This window comes from Sciurus carolinensis, assembly GCF_902686445.1.
Source record: "Sciurus carolinensis chromosome 19 unlocalized genomic scaffold, mSciCar1.2 SUPER_34, whole genome shotgun sequence".
Taxonomy (NCBI): Eukaryota; Metazoa; Chordata; class Mammalia; order Rodentia; family Sciuridae; genus Sciurus; species Sciurus carolinensis.
This window is the reverse complement of record NW_025920112.1, coordinates 2191753-2203291: the sequence shown is the minus strand read 5'-3', so window position 1 is coordinate 2203291 and position 11539 is coordinate 2191753. Positions and strand designations below refer to the sequence as shown.

The window sequence follows — 11539 nt, the reverse complement described above, 5'->3', positions numbered from 1 at the left end:
TGCAGGGGCACAGGGGAAATGCTAAAAGCCACATGTGCAGCAATTTCATCTCCAAAGCTCCGCATGCTGGCCAACGAGAATGGAGAAGTGAGAACAATCTCAGAATGTTGAATAATAAGTACATAGGTTAATTCTTTAAAACCTTTTATTTGTTCTAATTAGTTGCACATGACAGTAGATTGTTATCATACATTTTCATGAATCATACATAAATGGAGTGTAATCTCTCATTTTTCTGTGGTACGTGTTGCAGGATCACATGGGTCAAGATGTACATGAGTAATAAGTCTGTTTCACTCCACTGACCTTCCTACCCCCATACCCCCTTCCCTCCCTTCACTCCCTTCTACCCAAGAGAAACTGCATTCTTCCCTGTCCATGCCCCTTATTGTGAATTAGCATCCACATATCAGAGAAAACATCCAGTTTTTGGTTTGGGGATTATTTTTTTTTTTAAAAAAAGCAATTATTTATGCAACCTAAGCTGAAATAATTACCAAAGTTTTTATCTTTTCATATTTTACACAGCACAAAAATGTTAAAATGATATAATCATAGGGATAAATGCAAATATTGCTGCAGGAGTAGGAAAACTGCTTATTTGTGGAAAAAAATTTGTTTCAGTAGTGTGTGTCCATATGCACTCTCCAATGATATCTACGAATATACTTTTGAGAGAGAAGTAAACATTTTATTGACTGTGGTGACAATTTTGAAGACCTAGATAATAAAAATAATTCACAAGGGTCTACCAAAGCACACTCAGGAAGAACTTGTTACAGAGTAAAAACAGCAGCTCAACAGAATCAATATTGTCCAGCAATATGAAGGAGGTCCAGAACTTCCACACCCATCCACCAGGGTCCTTTTGGTCACCTAGGACATGCTTCCTCTTCCCATCACGAAACACAGCACCTGGGATTCCGTAGTCTCATTTGAGGATGGATTTTTTTTTAACTCTCCAGTTGACTATCCAAAACCAAGACGTGTCTCTCAATTCAACAAACAGAAATCAAGAGAGTCTACCACCAATGTGCACATTTTCTCTGGCAATGCTCCCAAACTAGAACATGTCAGGACCACACACAGCTTTGTTAATAACTAGTATTTTATTTCACTCCAGTTTGACCAAAAGATCAGCACCTGCAGGAACCTGGGTTCCTGGCAAGAGCCTGGGGCAACAACAGACCAGCTTAGTGCAGCCCTGTGTGTGCACAAACATGGAGAGGGATTTGCTCTACTCTTGGAGGAACGTGAGGACCTGCTGCCTTGTCAGCAGCTTTCCGGTGACCAGCTTCTGCAAACCCGCCTTCGTGGCCTTGTCCCTTAGGCTGTAGATGACGGGGTTGAGGATCAGGGTCAGCTCAACATAGAAAGCAGAGAGCACCAGGTCCGTGGATGAGCAGGAGCCTAGGAGGGGCTTCAGGTAAGCAGCGAAGGCAGTGGAGAGGAAAAGCCCAACCCCTGCCAGGCGGGGGAGGTGGGTGGAGCAGGCTTTGGCCGCCCTGCTGTGGATGGGTCTGCCTGACAGTGGAGAAGATGAAGACGCAGGAGGTGACGATGCAGGCAAAGCAGCAAGTGTCCAGGACAGCACTCGAGATGAGCACAACTTCTGCTGTCATGTGCTGGGAGCAAGAGACGGCCAACAGCTGGGGAATGTCACAGAAGAGCTGTTGGATGTGTTGGTTTCCACAGCAGGAAAAGGACAAGGTGCTCACAGTGTGCACGGCAGACAGGAAACCACTGCTGAGCCAGAACAGAGTGGCCATCTGCACACAGGGGCTCCTGCTTGTGATGGCTTCATAGAGAAGGGATGGCAGATGGTGGCCTAGCGGTCCATGGACATCCCTGGGAGGAGGCTCAGCTCTGCAACTGCAGAGAAAGGTACCAGAAAGACCTGGGCCCCACAGGCGAGGGACGAGATGGAGCGGCAGTGGGTGACGGAGTTGGCTAGAGCTTTGGGCACCACAGCAGAAATGAGGCCAATCTCAAAGAGGGACAGTTTCCTTAGGAAGAAGCATGGGTGTGTGGAGGCCTGGGTCCAGAGGGGATGGTGATGGTGAGGCCAGTCCCCATGAGGGCAGCCAGGTAGGCTGCAGGGGGAGCCCCAGCTTGCAGGACCTGAGGGCTCCACAGTCCAGGGAATCCCAAGAGGAGGAAGCCTGTGACCCCGGAGCAGTTGTGCATTCTCGATGAATATTCTGTATTAAAAGAGGTCAGGTGTGACTCAAATGCCAGATTTACCAAATATTGAATGCTCACTGAACAATATGTGTCTGCTGTGTCGCGGGGAGGCAGTAATAGCGTTAAAAAACATCTTCTCCAACAACAAGCTGGTCATGTGCTCCACTCCCTTTTATTGTGTGTTCGAGTTTTCTTTCCGATATCTAAGTCTGGTAAAGCTATGCAGCATACACACATGGTACTCCTGGGAGCAGAGCACAAAGCCACCTGTGCCTCACAGAGAGGGATCTTCTTTTACATGTGTAAAAGAAAAGAAAAATACAAGTACTATCCAACATTCTCATATCCTGGCCTATTTCCACTTTGATTGACAAATTTTGCTTTTTTATAGACTGAGTTTTTAATTATTTTTTTGATATTTGTCGTTAAAATAAACTTTATGAAATACTGTGTACCCTTTCCCTACATGATCCTAATTTTCTTACCTCTGACTCTATGAATCTGGGGATCTTAGATCCACCTTCCTTCTTATCTACTTTTCATCTCTCTCTGAACTTTGCCGCCACCTATTTCAGTGTTTTAATTTCCCTGGTCACAGTTGAGATTCTTGCGTTCCAATATTTGTGATGTTTTCTCTGTCTTTATTAAAGATTGGCCACCCTTCTATTTATTTAAAATAAAATTGATTCAATTAAGAAAACTGGGTGATTGGATTTGACTTCAGTCAAAAGTCTGAAATGAGCCGCACACGCTTCCTAAAGCTCAGGGTAAAGGGAAGTATCCGCTTGGTGGCGGTGATTGTCAGCTTACTCTGCAAAGATCTAGTCTTTCAAACACAGTTTGCAATTCCTTTAAGAAATGTTATTTCCTCATTGAGGCCAGTGTTCTTATATTTTCAATAGCACTTTGTTTTCCTTCCTTTTATGTATTAACATTTTCTTTTCTTTGAATAAGTATATTGATGAAAAATAAATGAATGAGGAAACCACTGCCATTGGGTATTTGAAGGGATCCAGTATTTTTGCACCTCTATTTTTGGGCAGACAATCATTTAAAACCCATCACCCAAAGAAAATATTCTTAGGATTTGGAAAGTTTACCAGAGGCTGAAGAGATGTATTTCTCCTTTTATAAGGGGACACCTGCTCTGTATCAGCTCCAAATACTAAGAATGCCAAAATGTTTTTCTAATGTACCCAAAATAAAAAGATGTGTATTTATAAACTCATATTTCATACAATCAACTGTAAACTGTGTTGATCAATGATATCATAGCTCATAATTTCCATATAAATACTGAAATGAATTGGCAAATTAGAAATATCTTCTTTACCTGTTATTTTTCTTCCTTTTGCTTCTTTTGCTCATAACTGAAATAAAAATTAGCTAATATTTTCAAGTAGTTGTTCATTGATTTCAGTGTAGTTGACCCCATTTTATCCATTACAATGAGGTTGTATAAATAATTGTTTCAAAATTTAGTGTATCCTTGAACCCAATGCTTTGATCTAAATCCTCTCTGTGCCTGTGTTCCAGAGAGTGCACTCAAAATGAATATTTTGTTTCCCTGTAGCCTATACTGAGGAGACACAGTATTATAATCAGAGGTATTTAGATTAATATTAACCACATTTTCTAATTAGATAATTTAAAAAAGAATATTCTCTTGGGTCAACTATTTCTTGACTGAAATTTTGATCAACAACCAGAATAAAAGAAAATTGAAAGGTACTAAGCAATCTTCCTTGCAGAGAACAGAAGTGGTCATCAGTCTTTTGCTGTGCTGGCTGCAGAAGCTGACTGGTCACCCCTGCAGACTTGGCTGCTCCCTGGATGCCCTGCTGCCCGTGGTCCCACCCTGTAGGCAAGCATGCTGCTAAGAGCAGAGCTAGCATGGCAGTGAGGTTATCTCGGCGACCCTTGTCTCAAAGGCTTGAGTTCTGGAATATTCCAAAGGGAAATGTGGCAGTGGTGTGGGAATTGACTTGTTGCTCTGCTCCTCACAATTTTGAAGAGACGAACCTCGGCCTGTGTACATCTGGCAATAAGGCATCTCAGCAGACATCCCCTGCAATGAGCAGCTTCCCACCCTGGAACACCATCCAGTCTGCCAAGTAAGCGTGAGGGCAGTGAGGAACCCCATCCCTCCCTGAGGGCCCTGCAGGAGGCACTGCCTGCCTGGGAGTCCCCCGGGGCTGGCTAAGGCATGCACAGTCCACGGTTACTGCAGGCGTTCTTAGAGTCACACTCTGTACAAGTGCACTGACTGGCAAGTCTTCTCTTGTAAAACTTTACCCTGGCAAATATTTGATTCTAATAAGGGATATTACTTGGAAACATAGGGGTCAAAAGCAAAACCTATACTACTTATAGACATGGGGAGATATCAGCCAAGAATTGATTTGCTTAGACTTTGATGTAGGTAAACTCTTTAATAAAGCACTTGGCATTTAGTGTCCATAATGGACAATGGGTATAGACGCTCTTTGAGCCGGAGTGTTGTGCTAACACACATCAATTGTGGTGTCCAACATAATCCCAGATCCAGATGTTACAAAATGCTGTGGCATAAAATGACAAATGTTTAAAGCAGACAGTTAACAAACACACACATAGGTAGATATTTCTGAAGTTATAGCACACAATCAACACACTTTTATATACTCTACGTTTTGAGTATAAAATTATGCAGAAATACCTTACAGAAATAATAAATGTTCTGGGGAGATAATTATCAACATGAATGTCCTGTTTAAAGGGTCTCAGATTGGCTGAGGAAACACAATGATATCATGAATTAGAATTTAAGATGAAAAGCATAAATTTTTTTCCCATTCCATGTCCCTTCTCTCATTAAAACAAAATTTTCATGACAGATTCATAAAGGAATACAAGTAATATGCAAAATTCTAAGGGCTATAAATAAATGAAGGAAAAAAACAGATTGACAGGATTAACTTTTCTGATAAGATGGACAAATTCCGCTTCCTAATGTGTTATGGCCACTAAAACACCTGCATGCTAGTGACAAATTTCTGCTACCCTTTTGAATATTCTATTAAAATGCCATTGACTGTAATCATGGTGGAAAATATCATCAAACAAGGAAAATTAAAAATTTTAACACTTTTGAAATTGGGGTGAGGTCAAGTCATGCAGCTGTCCTGGTCATATGAATTCCTTACCCCGTGTCCTCTTTCAGTATCACTTTAATTTTTACATACTCACAGGCTGGTATACACAAAAATTAAAGTCTGAAAGATCTTTTCTAAATGCAACTTAAAACATCAAAGCGTGATGTCATCGCACAAATCTGGTGGGCAGCATTTTCTCTCTCTTGATGGTAAACGATGTAGTGGTGCGTCCTGCAGGAGAGGACCTTGGGTTCCGGAAAGACGGTTCTTCTTTAACCTGGGCTCCTATGCTGCACGCACGGGTCAGCAGCTGTGGCGAGTCCAGCCCAGATGGGGTGGACTCTCTCTGAGCCACGCAGAGGCAGCGATGGCACAGACACGGGCAGTCTAGGACTGGACAATGGGGAACGCAGGCGACGGGCTGGAAAGGCTGCCCGACTGCCCGCTGCCCGTGTTAGCTTTGCTTAGATGATATAAAGCTCGTACACAAAGCGCCGTCTGACGCAGTCTTGAGATCCTGGACAGAAGCACTCAGTCCCTTACCTGAGTCCATTAGGTCCATAGCCGAATTTTCCTCTCCAGCTGGCCCTCACGCTCCTGGCCGCTGTACTGACTAATTGTCACAGGGCCAGGCAGCACACAACCCACAAGAGCCCGCTGCCCCAGAGCCCAGGAAACCCGACTCAACTCATGTGCCACAAGTGGCCCTCCCCCAACAGCTCCAGCGTCCCTTCCTCTGTCCCTGTGACCCTTCTTGGCAGCGACACCCTTCTCCAGCGGTCCTGGCTGGCCACCTTCTCTCCTTTGCAGCTGTGAATGACAGTTTGCCAGTCATCTGGTTGTGAACCACTGTTAAGCTATCTTTATCCAATGAGGCAGTTGGTGGTGGGGCCGGGACCTCTGCTCCTGGGTAGCCTCTGGGGGTCTGCTCTGGCTTCCTGGTCAGTGCCAGGCCCTGCCAGTGCCCTTGGGACAGATGCACGCCTGTTGCTGAGCTGCTTCTTGAGTTTGCCAGTGGCTCCCATTGCTCCCCTTACCCAGGATTCCCTGAGTCTTCACACCTGCCTGGCTCACTGGCTGAACTCCAGGGTGGCTCTAGACAGGTGGGGTCCAGTGTTAGGACAGGACACTGGGGCTGCACCTTCTAGTATGGGTTTGGCATTCCTGTGTGTTCCCAGTGGTAGCCTGCATTTGCTAGGGGCTATTCCAGGACTTCCCACATTTTAAAAAAGCACCATAATTCATTTTAATTGTCGAAGCTTAAAGATGCACATTCATGGTGCACAACCTCCCCCTGTCCTGCTTACTGTGATTAAGAGTAGAAATCTGTCTGTCCATGGGATGTGTGCGACCCCTTGGGGAGGGTGGCGGTGTGCTCCCCTGGAGTCCATCATCGGTACCCCCAGTCCCATGGCCACCGTCAGGTGACAGAGGAGCCCACCGGTTACCTTTGCTGCTATATGCCGTCTGCTCTGGCCCACGGGAAAAGAGAACCTTGTTCCTTCACCCCCTAGAACACCTGCCAATACTACCCAGCTGCTGAAATGCCACAGGACTGTCAGCCATGGACCTGGGCCTTGGCACCGGCCACTACGAGTCAATACCAAAGGGACCTGTGGTGCTGCAGGCAGCAGAGCTCACCATGCTGCTCCCAGGAGGGGGGCTGCAGCTCTTCTGAGGAGACCCCAGTTCCAAGGGAGGTGGCCGGAAGTCCTGGAAGGAGAGAGCTGGGGCTGCTGCAGCTGCCTCCTCCCACAGGCCCTCCTTCCTGTGGTCACTGGGCCACAGAGACATCAGTTGCTCGCCAAGACCCAAACCCAGGGTGTGGAGCAGCTAGATCACAACCGAACAAAATCAAAGGACCCCAAAATACAGCGGGGCAAACACATAGCTACAGAAATGAACAGATCATAACTAGTCCAGCTGAAAATTCAAAATTTGTTCAAAGCATTTATAAAACAAAGAACTAAAAGGACCCTAATTGCCTTTGTGCTCTATAATGTAGGTTCTGAATCGAGGTCTGCGTTTCTTAAAATGCAGAGCTGACGGAGCTTCCTGGTCAGAAGGAACGCTGGGGCTGCAGTCGCCGCTGTTCTTGCAGATTCCACCCAGCTGAACACGGAGCCCCACAATCCTGGGGAAACCGGGTGGAGTGGAGTGGAGGGAAACGGGTCTGCCTCACCGTCCCTGCAGCCCTGCAGCTTCCCACAGTGAGGATACCTGGGCTCTGAAATAGCCCACAGGGGGCTCAGCTGCTCCAACACAGTAACAATACATGAACAGGTCCTGGGTACCCACAGACTAGTTGGACCCAGGGAATCCAGCAGACCCCAGTTCAGGTAGCTGATGCCTCCCTGTGAGTTAAAACCGGGATCGCAAGGATTAAAATGTATTGTACCTAATAGCCGATTAAGGAACAGGAGAGTCTTCCCACTGCATCTCCGTATGAGAGCCCACATTTGCCTGAAGCCTGCAATGGTCAGTAATTAGTAGCATCAAATTACGAAGTCCAATAGCAACCAGCAAACGCCTCTCCTAACCCCTCACCCCCCCAGGGAGCCTCTCTGTAACAGAAGAGTGACTGTGGATGAGAAATCGCGGCTGCGAGAGTGGCACTGCCACAGGTCTGAAGCTCGGAAGCTCGGGAGTCTGTTCCCTCTCGCCCTGTCCCCGGGAGGCCCTTGGTGAGGGATGAGTGGCTCAGACCACGACCACTGCCCATGGTTGGTCGGTATGTTAGCACTGCTCTTCCTGGTCAACCACTGTCCCTATGGTCACATTCATGTTGAGCTGTGGAGCTGTTTCTTAGGGTCGTCTGCATTAGGACAAGGAGCTCTGGGAACCTCCTACCTCGCAGAGTGTCAGAGTGTGACCTCACAGGGTCACGGGGCGACCCAGCATCTTCCATGCTTCTGCAGATACCAAGAAAACAAGGTGGGGCTTTGAGGACACTCCCTGCCCTTCCGACTTGCAGCCATCACTGACGGTGCCTGAGACACAGTCTTGCTTTTCCAAATACACAGTCCCGAACCCTGACCTACAGCTCTCAGCTGTGCTTCTGTTCCCCTGCTGGATTTCCTGAGCTCCTAAATAATTTCTCTGTGTGCAAAAGGACACGTGGAGCCCTCAGTGGGTCTCTGTCTCGCCCCAGGAGGGCACCTCCCTTGAATCAAGCCCTGGCTGACTCTCAGCACATGCTTCCCCTCTCCTTTCCTTGGTTTTCCTGCGAGGCCTTCATGTGCAGACAAACTCTCTCCCTAGGTCCTGCAATTAATCCCCTGTCTCTTCTACATTCCACCCTGTCTGGATCTCCTAAGGAGGCCAGGCCATGGGCTCACACCCACTGGTCCATGATAATCACAGCCTTTCCCAGGGGCCACGCCTCTGCCCTCCTGCTGGGGTCCCTTTGAGCCCAGGAGTCACCACCCAACAACTCTTCTCCATGTTTAGTCATAGGGGGTGGGTATCTCCTCTGGGCTGTTCCTCTGATCCTCTTATGGAGTAGAAATTAGTTTTCCAGGGGCATTCCCACCGACAATGGGCCACCAAGACAGGAGAGGGAAAGTCCACGGAGTAAATCCACTTTACACTTGCAGATAAGAGGGAGCTCAACTCCATATCCCAGAATCCGAACCCTAGCACTCCTGAGAAGGGCGAGTCGGCTGGAGATCAGGCAGTTAAGGCCTGGCAAGGGCAGCTGCACACCCCTCTCCTCGTGCTCCGTCCTGTTACTGCTACTCTGGTGCTTCCATTGGCAGCCAGGACGCCCAAACCCTCCAAGTGAGCCATTATCCCCACAATCCAGGTGAGTGTCGGGGTTGCCACTGAAGCCCAGAGGCTGCGCTTCCCAAGACACGGAGCGACAGCACCAGAAACACCACACAGCAGGTCCAGTCCTGCGATTAAACCTGTCTGCAGCAGAGCCCTCTCTTCATCTGGGCAAGACCTCCACTGCCCAGCTCTCTTAGACTCACCTCTGCCTGAGTCCTAGGTTCCTGTGGTCCACCAGGCGGGATCGCGGGGCAGCATCTGTTCCGTTTCACACCCTCGAAGCACCGAGACTTCAGAACTTCACAAGCTCTGCTCCCAGTGGCAGCAAGACCTTTGAATTTCACAAGAGGCTCAGCCTTGCTGATACCAGAGAGGAAAAACGAAAGCCCACATCAAGCCACCCCGCTTCCTGCTTAAAAGGAGGACGCCCTGCCCCGCATGGCACGGGGCTGGAAGTGCGCTGCCGACCAGTCCCCAGCCAGTGGCACCTCACCAGTGTGCTCATGGCTGCCTCTGCTAGCCGCTGAGGGGTGTCACCTAGGCCGTTCTTTCCCTGTCCCTCCTTCGACATTAGGAACTCTGCAATGCCCGAGCTCCCTCCTCTCCCTGAAACCTTGCCCTCCTCTGGGTCCTAGAGAGAACTCACAGAGGCCACTACTGTCTCCACCATTCTGCAAACCATGGGGACTACTCTTTCCCACAAGGGGCAATGCACTGTGCTCCTTCAGCCTCAGCCTCAGGGCAGAGGACGGCCTGCCTGAGGGTCTTCTCCTGCACCTCCAGCAGGTGTCTCCTACGAGCTCTGGTCTTGTTCCTCCAGCCATGACCACAGTCACCTCCTCCTTGGTGACATGGACACATCTGTGTGACTGAGCAATGTAACGGCCAGACCTACCACACTGACCATAGATATACACTATGATATCACTGCTATTAAAAAACTGTTTAAGCAGACTCTCTAACTCCACCAAGATATCGTTGGAGACTCCCAAGCTTCAGGCCTTCCTGCACGTTATCATGAAAGTGAGAGCACTCTGCTGCAGCTGGTCCCCCGAGACCCCCACTCTAGCTCCTTCCTCCTGTTCTTACAAGCACCTTATGCTCATAGCAAACGTTTCCTTTGCCGCCTAGGACACCTGGTATCCTGCTCTCTAAAAGGCTCCCCTACTAGGCACACCACTCATGTGCCTCAGTAACTAAGTACGGAAGCAGCGTCAAGACGCCACGGAATCCGCTGTCTCTCTCCTGCACAAGGACATCACGCAGCACATCTTTCAGGAAACTGTGGCTGCCCCTTTTGTCTCTGGGAACTTCTAACCTTCTTGAGTTTGGTTCTGGTTGTTTCACTCATTTTCAATATTTTCCACTATGTAGAAAAGCAACAACAAGGTAAAATGTACAGATACTCCAAAGTCTGCATTCCTAGGTCTGATGAAGGTCACACTGAAGATACGCCACCTTATGGTAATTTAGATAATACCATCCCAGAGCCATGGCTATGGACAAATGAAGGCCCCACCTGAGAGGTCTGCAAATGGCGTGCAGGAAGCCGCTCCATCTGCACACGTGCCTGCTGCACCAACAGAGGTGCTATGCCTCACTTGCCCACAGCTTTAAGGGAAGCCAGGAAGCCCAGCAAACAGAAGGCTCGCCTGAGGGAGGAGGAGAAAGACAAGCAATTACATGCAGAGGAAGCTGGCATCTCCAAGACCAGCTCCATGAAGACTTTCTCAGCAGCAAGCCAGGCAATAGAGGAAACGTTCGCCATGACTCCATCAGACTGGACTGCTTTGTGCCAAGACAGAACCTAGAACAGCCAGACAACACCTGAGTCGATGATAATGCTCCTGTTGGAAATGGTTTTTCAGAAAACAAGATCCCACCTAGCACAGAACAACCTGCCAGAGGGACGGTCTGACCGTTTGTTGATGAGATGGTGACTTACCTCTTGTCCAGAGATTATATCCAAGTGCATTAAATGTAGTGCCATTAAAACTAGTGATGTGAATTCACCTAAAAGTCGCCTAAGTAGTAAATTGAAACAAAATCCATAAATTAAAATAAAATCCATAACTAAAAAAAACCAGTAAGAAAACAACAAAGAAGACACACAGTTTGTAACCACACTGAGATACTGGTTTAAATTCCCCCAAATCTCAGGTCTATTTGATGTGCAGTGACATGAAAGTGAGAAACTCAACTCCACCCTGTGAGCCATACTTCACTGTGAATTCTCCTCGTCTTCACAGTATGGAAAGGTTCCTGCTCTGCCTAGGGCCTCCTCTGTAAAAGCGCTTGGGCTAGCCACACCACTCAGAAGCTTCCCAAATCCTGCTCAGAACCAGCGTCATGACACAGGAGGAACACTGCACGGCTCCTTCTAAGGAACCCGCTGTCTGCACCCAGTTGGAGGCTCTGGCTAGAGGCCATGGCTTCCCCTTCTTGAGCAG

The 11539-nt window shown here is 48.0% G+C and overlaps 1 long non-coding RNA gene across 1 annotated transcript; it reads right to left on the bottom strand.

The window, feature by feature from the left end:
• Positions 1–1821: 1821 nt before the first annotated feature.
• LOC124973386 (uncharacterized) lies at positions 1822–9626 on the bottom strand. The gene is made up of 3 exons (XR_007106676.1): positions 9583–9626; positions 9293–9420; positions 1822–2201 (listed from the first exon to the last, which is right to left on the bottom strand). It is a non-coding gene; the product is annotated as an uncharacterized LOC124973386 (long non-coding RNA).
• Between the last annotated feature and the right edge of the window lie 1913 nt (positions 9627–11539).